This window comes from Sander lucioperca, chromosome 23 (assembly GCF_008315115.2).
Source record: "Sander lucioperca isolate FBNREF2018 chromosome 23, SLUC_FBN_1.2, whole genome shotgun sequence".
NCBI lineage: Eukaryota > Metazoa > Chordata > Actinopteri > Perciformes > Percidae > Sander > Sander lucioperca.
Genome location: NC_050195.1, coordinates 9,320,832 through 9,331,122, shown reverse-complemented (window position 1 = coordinate 9,331,122; position 10,291 = coordinate 9,320,832).

Here is a 10,291-nt window from a genome sequence, read left to right as displayed (position 1 = left end):
TTATTTCGGCATTAGTGGTGGGGAAATGTATGTATTGACTAGTGTGCTGTAGCAAAGCATTAAGTACTTGTGCTATGATACAGCTGAGTGCAGACTGCGATATTCCCACTGCTGATGCTATGACTGTTTGAAATGATCCTGATGCCAATATTTGTAATGTAACGAGGAGTTTAACAACTGCTGGAATGGAATGTGAACGCTGAGTTGGAGATTTGATGTCATCTTTGATTTCTTCCAGTAACTGTAATATTGCATGGATGCTTACTCTGTAACGCTTAATGATTTTGTGTTCACTCAACTGAAAAAGTGTGATCCTTGTGGCAAAAATCTTTGCAGCTCGTCTCCTTGGCCTATGTCTTGCAGCTGGTTTACACCTGCTTTTAAGAGACGGAGAATTTTCACCGCAAAATAGAGGCATGCTTTCACAGGCGTTTTTTGTACATACCGCGGAATACATAATTAGGCGCACTTTACGCTTCCCCTCCCATCTCTTTATGGGAAACTCCCACTTTCCCCTTCACCCTCCCATGAAGGCATATGCATGACACGGAAAAGCGCAATTTGCCATTTTCAGGCAGTCTGCACTTTTACCTCAGTGCGGCCTGTTTGTACATACCTCGCCATGCTTTTGCGCGCACGATGCGAAACAATTAGCCTGAAGTGGGCGCAAAAGCGTTAGTACATCTGGCCCTCAGTATCATTTACATTTACACACACTGTTGATAATATTGGTAATATAGGTCAGCAGAGCCAGATATTCCACCTAAAGTAGATTTTTGTTGTAACTCTCATTTAGCTTTGTGTTGTTGGGCGCTATAGGGATAATCATATAGAAGGCACAAGGTCAGAAAACACAGCTGATCCTAATGCTGCATGTGTTGTGGGCTTCTGGGTGTTTCACACTTGTGCCATAACGCCAAGGACAAGCCAATTCTCACACAAAAAGCCTTTGGCAGTGGGGGGAAGGAGGTGTGGATTGGCAGACAGTGTGATAAATGTATGGAGAAGTGAAGATGTGTTCTATACCAGTCTATACAGTCGTTGCCACTGGTGGGACATCATTATTTCTGACATCTGAACTTCTTATATCTATTCTGTAGCTTCACTATACTCATTCCTCAGCTCATTATTTTTTTTGTTTTCAGCTTTGTATTTTAGAGGGCATTTTTAAGCTTTTCGTGTTTTGTTTTGTTTATAATTGTGTGAATCTGATTTTTAAAATGTAATTTGCAGAAACACTATCTCTATCATTTATGGTTTTATTAATAACTTTGCTAATGAGTCTGGGCTTACAGGTCATTTCTACTTCCTATTTTTGCCTTTGCTCTCTGTTACCAGAAGCTATTTCCAAACTGTTGCCATTACAAGCGGAGCCTGATTACTGTAAACGTCTGTGGAAAGTTAGAATTGTTTAATCCGTGGGGACATATAATTGGGGTGTACATTTATCGCTGTCAAAGTTTTGTTAAATCTAGGCTTTTTCTTGTGTGAAAACAAGTTAAAAACTAACAATAATGAGCCTTCATTGTGTGCGCCAAACCTTTTGGGTTCTGTAAAACAAAAACCTGTCCCACTTCCTTCCTGTTTATTTCTGTTCATGGTCATGGGTGGGCTCGAGTCTATCCCAGCAGACAAAAGGTAAAGAAACTCACCCATTTTCTGTTAACAACAACAATGCAGTTCTTTTTAAATAACTCAAGGTTATACAATGTGTACTCCAAATGAGGCAGACTGGAATAATATGAACATTTAATAGAGGCAGAGCTGCTCTGTTGGCGCAAGTAATCTAATTAGTTGAGTTTGTTATTCAACAAAATTGAAAGCAGGAATTCTCAGAAACATATTCATTAGAGTAGAAATGGGTATGCCTTTTTTCTTTCATTCATGACCTACAGCAGCTATGGATCAAACAGAGAACTCCCCAGCAAACTTAAAGGATTACTTCAGCCTTCAAAATGACCATTTGTATTACAATTACTCATCTAGTGTTGCCTTGAAAAAAAGCTGTAATCGGGCCTTAAAAGTTCGGCCCGACAAGGCCCGAGCCCGATAGAATTCGGCCCGAGCCCGACAAGTACATTTTGATTGACAGCTTTTTAAAAGCCCAAACCCGTTTACAGCTCGACATTATTCAAATGTGCGCACGCACACAGCTATTTTGCCTTTTGTCAAGAATGAGTCATTTATACTTTTTTTTAACATAATTTATTCATGACTAACGTAGGCTATATGCCATTTGGAAGTTACAACAAAGAAATAAAATAAGTCCTCCAGAAGCCAGCCTCCGTTTCACCTCCTCAGCAGCCATTTTCGCGCTAATCGAAACACAAAACGCGCAACCTGTAGTGCAAGCCCGAGCCCGGCCCGAGCCCGTGTAAAATGATAGAAATAAGACCGAACCCAATGGAACCCATCGGGTCCCGTCGGCAAAGATCACCAGTTCTACTTGAAATAATTTACTTGTTTTGATTCTCCATTCACCGCTCCATGGGGAATAGAGAATAACAAACTGGAGAGGTTTTGTTGCATTGAAGAAATAGGGGTCCATGTTTAACAACAGCAAAACTATATCAGCCCTTTGACCCTTATTTTTTCAATGCATCAAGATGTTTCTCTGTTTCTTTGATTCTCCGTTGAGTCATACATAAATAACAAAGATTTCTTCATGAATTCAAGGCAACGCTTGGTGAGCAATTGATATACAAATGGCCATTTTAAGGGTGAAGTATTCCTTTGATATATGGCATTTTTTCTTGCTATATTTAGCAAGAAAAGTGTGGGTCTTCAAAATGAAACTTTGTATAGTGTTTGTATACCTAAAACTCCAGTCTGTTGAAAGGAATGCAGTGCTTTCCCTTTGTTATGTGACTTCTGTGTTATTACTTTCGGTCAACATTTCCTGTCTGCGGACTCTAGTCCTGGGGTCTAAGACAATTTGAGTGACGCAGGTGTCTCTACATTGCCTCCTCTTTATGTGAATGACATCTGACAGTGTCGATTTCCACAGAAAAATTTGATTCAGGCTTCAGGCACCTTTCTTCTCGTCTCGTCTACAGCAATTCCCTTTCAGACGTTTAGGTGGTGTTGCTGTAGAAAACATGCTTGTCACTTCATGTTTTATCAAATGCTCTTGATGCAGCATAATAAGAGAAGCTCTTAAAGCCACTACCAATATGTAACCTGTATCCATGCCAGTGATGCCCAGTAACTGTGTTCAACCATATAAGAGGCTGTAAAAGATACTGAAAGTTATCCTCAGGCCTATCAGCGTTAGTTTCTGTTTGTGAGACACAAGCTGAGACGGAGGCTGACTGGGACTTCAACGGTAAAAGGTTGGTCCTTTGAATGTTCCCCATGTATCCCTGCAATTCTAAGAAAATATTGCAATTTCAACTGTCACTAACTATTACTCTCATTTATTTTATGGTACACAATACCCACTAAAAGCTTCAGAGTGCTTATTTAGCAAGGGGATATCCTTTTCGAAAGTACCCTATATTCTGACAAATATGAGAAAGTACTATTTTCTGCATGTCCTCCCATCTAAAAGGTAGCACACTATGTTTTATTGTAAAGATCTGTACAGTAAGTGTTTGATATATGTTTCATGATTTCCTGAAAACTCCATTGCTATACTATTTTATTGAGTTAAACCATGTTTCACAAACAGTAAAACATGTTAGCTGCAGTATACGATCTATTTCACCAACCTTATATATCTATCAAGCCTAGTAAAGCTGATCTGCAGACAGAGACTGTGGCGAACACTGTCTGCCAGAGAGTGAAACCTTTTGACCCATGACCATTCGCCATCCATAAATCCAGCCATAAATATTACTGGACCTCTTTCTCACATAGGTCCCTGAAGCTCTTTCTTCTTCCCTAATAAAAGTCTAAAAGATCTAGGACATTTATTTAACATTTATGGTCTGGAATCCTGAAAGCCTGAAATCTTAAATAGAATTTGAGGTACTTTGAATTCACACATACAGTACAAAATACAGTTAACAGTTAACTTTTTTTTTTAAAGTGCCCATATTATGAAATAATCACTTACAAACAATCACAAAAAAACATCCATTCTGTTTTGAATGATATACGGGTTTCTTAATGTGTCCTGCCTTCAGTCTCCGGGTGAGCTGATAAAAATCTGTACGGCTTTCTACGTAACTAGCCGAGACGAGGGGCCTAGGGGGCTAACCGTTAGCATGCTAGCGCTAGAATGCTAGCTCGTTCTCAATGGCAAAACACTGCTACAACACACACAAATTCACCCTAATCTACAAAATAAATTGTATAGAATACTTACATGTCCCTGTTCTGCAGGTATTTCACACAAAGTTGGAAGTGCGCCCTCGTTTAGAAGAAGTCTCCCAGCTAATCCTGCCTTGTACAGGCCGAAGTTGCAGAAACAGCTAGTGAGCTCATGTAATCTTTACCTAGCTACTGCGCATGTGCAACTGACAACAAAGATGTTACAGAAGTTGTGAGGTCTCACTCTGTAGCTAAAACAGATACCTGACACAGGGTGAAAAGAGGAGCTGCAGCAATGCGCAGTACAACAAAAATATGTTTTTTTTTTTTTTTTAATTAAACCATGTAAACCTATTCTGATACAATCTCAAATTACAATTATGAACCTGAAAATGAGCATAATATGGCCACTTTAATTTGGTAACCCTTTTTCCCTTCATTTTTAACAGTACAAGTTGAGAAAATGAAAGGAAAGAGAAAAAAGAAGGTGACATGCAACAATAGTCCTCGGCTAGGTTTGGAACGGATGTTGCAGAGAATAGGATGTGTCTTAGGTCATTGTGACACTCTTAAAATACAGTAGACTCTGATCTGTTTCTACACATGTGGCCTATAGCTGATTCTCCAAATTTTCTTTCCATGTAGCCAAATTGTAAGCATAGTTAAATCATAACTAGCTACCTTTGAAGACTTAAACATGACATCCTCATTTACTATTGTGTGGCAGCATAATTTTTTTGCAGTCCCTAATTACAGAAAGTGTTTTATAAAAGTCTTCAATAAAATGTATTACAAGTTGTACTTTATGTGATACTTCAACCAAATCAAATCTAATCAATAACCCATTATGGAAGAGAAAACAATTCTAAACTTTCACAGAAACTTGTCAACCAATCAGCTAATAATCCACTTGTCCACTTATTAGCTATGTTCCTAATACGTCCCAAACACAAAATTTCATCAAAATATGACTAAATAGTTGTCACACATTCTCACTCCTAGCGCGTCAAAAAGCAACGCTTGGTCAGGTGCATTTTGGCATTAGTTACTGACGCAAAAAGTCTCCTTTAGCGTCCAGCCCTTTGGCATAATTTTTAGATGCGCTTAGTTGGGACTCTTGCCGTCACTTTTTGGCGCTTTGGGTCGGGACGTACGTTTAACTGACATGCAGCACAAGAACGGGACAGTTCAGGTTTAGGAAAAGATCATGGTTGGGGTTACAAAATGTACGTTTTAATGACACACAGGACAAGAGCGAAACACGGTCAGCGGTCTCCCGGTGTTGTTTGACTTCCTGCTTTGCTCACGTATTTTTATTACTTACTGCGGCCACTAGAGAGCGCTGCCGCTTCAAACGCAAGGATGGGTCGTGACTGCTGCTTGAACAAAAGACTTACGGGGTCGTTTTTTGGGGGAGGACAGTCTCGTTTAAGCACGGTATAGTACATGTTGCATAGTTAATGTACGAGTTTATGATTCTGATGTCTAATATCAATCCCTTGAGCAAGCGTATTTTTATGGTTGTTTGGTCAGAAGCGCTTTTTTCAACCCTGCTCATTGGCTAGCACTAACCTAGTGCTCCAATTTGTAATAGAAGTGCAGCGTCAATAAGTGAACTATGACAGAGCTTTTCTCTACACAAACAGTAATGCATGTTTGGAGTCACCTCTCGTTCATGTGCATTTCAACAATGTAGAGTCACTTAGTCATTGATATCCTCTATTATTGGCTGCACCACAAGGTTGTTGACCCTAAAGATAAAATTAATGAATCCTAATGCATTAGATGTTGACCATCATCTGCCATGCAATCTGTCATCCAGCTATTATTATGGAGGATTCAATGCCTTGTGGTCACTGTGCCTGCCCTGATATTAAAAATCCGACTTGGATTTCATCCACAGCTGCTGTACTTGGACTCAGTATTGATCACATCAGTGATTCAAAGGGCAAAGTCAGTCACCAGCAGCCATGAAATGACAATAACAAACACACATACTATTGTTAATAGAATTTAAATTTAGGGAGCCATTTTATTTCTATTTGGAGCTGTCAGCAAGGACAAAATACCTATAAACGGTCTTACTTACTCCACAAAAGGACTAATTAAGTGGAGTGAAGTGGATCATTTCAAAGGCCAAATGTGGTTTTGTGCTGTTTACTTCTCAGGAAAGTCTTTGTACAAACAGCAAGTTTTTCTAATTCCATCATTCCTCAAATAACTAAGGCACCGTGTCAACAGTCCTCCAGTTTATCAAGTAAGTTCTGTGTGTTTTTGGAAGGCGACTGACCTTAAAACCACTACCCACAATATTTGAGATGACGGAGGTGTAAGCCCTTTAATCCTGCTAAATGAGCTCTATCTCTTTCACTGTAATGAGCACAAAGCAGGCAGTTGTACTGCACAGCAATTTATATAAGAAAAAAAAACATGTTTATTTGGATTAGAAAACATTTATGTCATTCATTATTTAATATTTCAAATCCGATCTAGAGGCTATGTTTATAGGTTTCACTGGATAAACTGTAAAACATATGATTAAGCATTTATCTTTCTAAAGTTTAGTGTATAAGTAATCCCATACAGTTTTATTAACAATATATATCCTGAGATTTGAAAATGTATCAAAATATATATTTTAAGCTCACCACTGGGACTTTATGAGCTTGTTAACAGACATTAACAGACTGTCAGGTATTTACTGTAGGTTAACATATTTATAACACATGGGGACGCTGTGAGGCGGCACTGTTTGCACAATGGGGTACTTATGTTGTGTAAAAATGGTCTCATATTCTGTGGTTGCCACGCTGTGATACTGTGGTTGGGTACTGACTCATTACTTTGAATATAATGAGGGCCACACCAATACAAGCAGCTGTGTTCATGTACATGTTAGCAGCAGAGATTAAGTGGATTTTTGTGTCATAGCTTATGTCTTGTAAAGATAATTTATAGCAAAAAAGGGTTACTTATCAAACATGTTTATCCCCAATTGTTCAGAAGTCAAGTTTTTCATACATAATATAGGGAGTTCCCTATTAATTGCGTTTTTGTCTTTAGAGGTCGACCGATATGGGTTTTCTCTGGCCGATGCCGATCTTTAGAAATCAGGGTCAGCCGATGGCTGTGTTGAAGGTGTGTCACCGACTGTTGATTACATTTTTGGTTGTTTATAAGCCCATTGTTTTGTCTTTTGACCTCTGTGTCTTTTTGCAAAGAAATACAATTTTGTATGTACAAATAACATAAAGCCATTTAGAGGTGAGTGACATACCCTGATACAAGGGTGTGATTAGATGTTTAGCATTGCAATATTAACACTTAGTATTTATTATTTAATTGTTATTCTTATGAAGTGGGTTAGCTGAGTACATGCTCTTTTACAGCGCCCTGTAACACTTAAACACAATAACAGGAACACAATAAGAAGAACAGACAGTGGTTAATTATAGAGAAAACAGACAATAAACAAGGTACAAGCTCAGTGAAAGCAGCTAGATGGAGAACAGATCAAATGTGTTTCATATAGCAAACATCATCTGGACATTCAATTGAAAAATCATTTACAGCTTAAAAAACCCCAGATGCTTTCTCTTTTAGGCTAATCCAGTGAATTAAATACCTGCCAAACAAAGGTACTCCGTCACATTGATGCAAAAATCCTTTAAATCCACTGTTGCTATAAGTTATTAAATGTACAAGTACGAAAACTAAGTATTCAGGTCATTTAGTCAAATAATCACATAAATTGACATCTGTCATCTAAAACTTTTCAGAATTTGATTCATTTTTCTTTTTTTACAAATAATTCTCACTTTTTGTCTAAGCGGGAAACATAACTCTTTGAGTCAGACCTGATACTCTGGGTCTCTAAATGAGCTCTCTGTGCATGGGAGAACAGGGATCCTCGGGGCGCTGCCAGAGGCAGGAGCACACAGTAGTGCAGAGTTTACAACATTAACCTGCAAAACATGTATACTTTGTGACATACAGTTATCATTTCATCATCTGGCTGCAAATGTACCATTATTCACTCTAATGTAAGAACAACTGCAAGAAAAAAAAACGTCTGCCTACAATGTCACACAAACATGTATCACACAACATAGCATATCTAATGCTGTATACCTCAACATGTGAAATGTTAAATAATTCAATCACAGCTACATTTCAGTCTTATCAGACATCTTATCAGGATCGGCTATGTTTTTCTAACAAATCAATGGGTAAGGGTTTAGGATGCCATGTTACAGAAATAACAATGTGACCTTTCAATTGGAGTAAGACACAAAACAATACCACAATTGCATTTACATGTTTTCATGAGACAGAATCAAACTAATCTATAAAGTAGTATTTACATCCTTTACTTTGGTAAACGTACAACTACTTTTGTAGTACCACAATGGAAATATGCTTAAGTAAAAGGCCCACGTTTAAAATTTTAATTAGGTGAAAGAGTGTCATTTTAATTATTACTTGGGCATTAGTGAGAAGCATTTTAGTGCTGCATGCAGTGGCATAAGGTAGTTATGAGGGGCCCCAGTGCACACTATTATGAGGAGCCCTGTTCTGTTTGAAAGACATGGCTGCTCGCTCAACAGATCTGCTCATCTAGTCTTGAGATATGCGCCTAACTAGCTACTTATTTTATATCATTTCGTCACATGATCAAATAGAGACTTGACATTGGACAACATCAACATACGTATTACCCAGCAATCATCACTGCATATCTGTATGACAAAAATACCAAAGAAAATAAGAAATTATTGATCTAATTGACTATTTTACCAAAATAAATTAAAGCCATGCATTTGCCTCCTCAAGGGCAAATAAAGTAAATTGTATTGTTTTTAAGTTAACGTGACTTCTTCTTTGAACAGAGGCATATATATCGAGGTGGCAATCTTGATTATTTGCAATGGCCCATTCTCCGCCGAACACATTGTCGGTAGGGCCCCTCTCTATATTTACGCCCCTGCTTGCATGCTCAAGGTGGAGCACGGATGTGCTCCCATTCAGCCAGCCACAAGTACTTTAATGAAGTCTGCCACTGCTGCTGCGCGATAAGGTCTGGCTCACAGTCAGCTTTCCAGTTCATGTTCGATGGAGTTGAGGTCAAAGTTCTGTGTAAGCCAGTAAAGTTCTTCAACATCACAGGAAAACAATGGCATCAGTTTGGGGAAGGCCCAAGTACAAAGCCAGATCCATAGAGAATATGATTTTTCTTCATTGGAATCATAAAATTAGCTTAAGACCAAAAGCATGTGGATAGGGGTGTCCACATATGTTTGGCCATGTTTATCAAATTAATGTATTTGAGAAAAAGTATTAAGTAGCATAAAGTACATCACATTTGTATTTATGTAAATGTGAACATAGAGTATCCTTTTATATTCCTGCAGCCCCTCATTGTAGTACTGTAGATGTCTTCACATGTCAGTTTTTGTACAAAGTGTCAACTGATTGGAGCTTCATAAGATGTGAAAGCACCCACTGGAGAAGGTGAACATGGGTTGGAGGACAAAACCAGTATTCCAGGAATATCTGCTGTTATTTCACAGCTCAAAGACAATCATCAAGGTTGCCAGGTTGCCTTAGTATTTCTGAGGTTAGGATGAGAGTATCCCGTGGAGTTAAGCCTTCAGGTACAGTAGGATGGGAATGAGAGCGCTGGAGCCCGACTTATTATTGTGCATTATAGAGGTTTTCAAGGTCATTTCCTTCTCCTCTCTGCTTCATGTATATTTCACTTATCGACTGTGAAGTATCACCACTTTAGTAAATGAACAATGTATCTTTGACATACATAAATGAATCATAATGAATCACTTATTGACTAATCTCCGCCAGGGAGGTTATGTTTTCGGTTTGGTTTGTCCGTTTGTTTGGGTGTTGGTTTGTTTGCTTGTTAGCAAGATTACAGATAAACTACTGGCCCAATTGTATTGGAACTTGGTGGAAGGTTGTAGCATGGGCCAAGGAAGAATCCATTTTATTTTGGAGCGGATGTGAATCACTAGGTGGATAC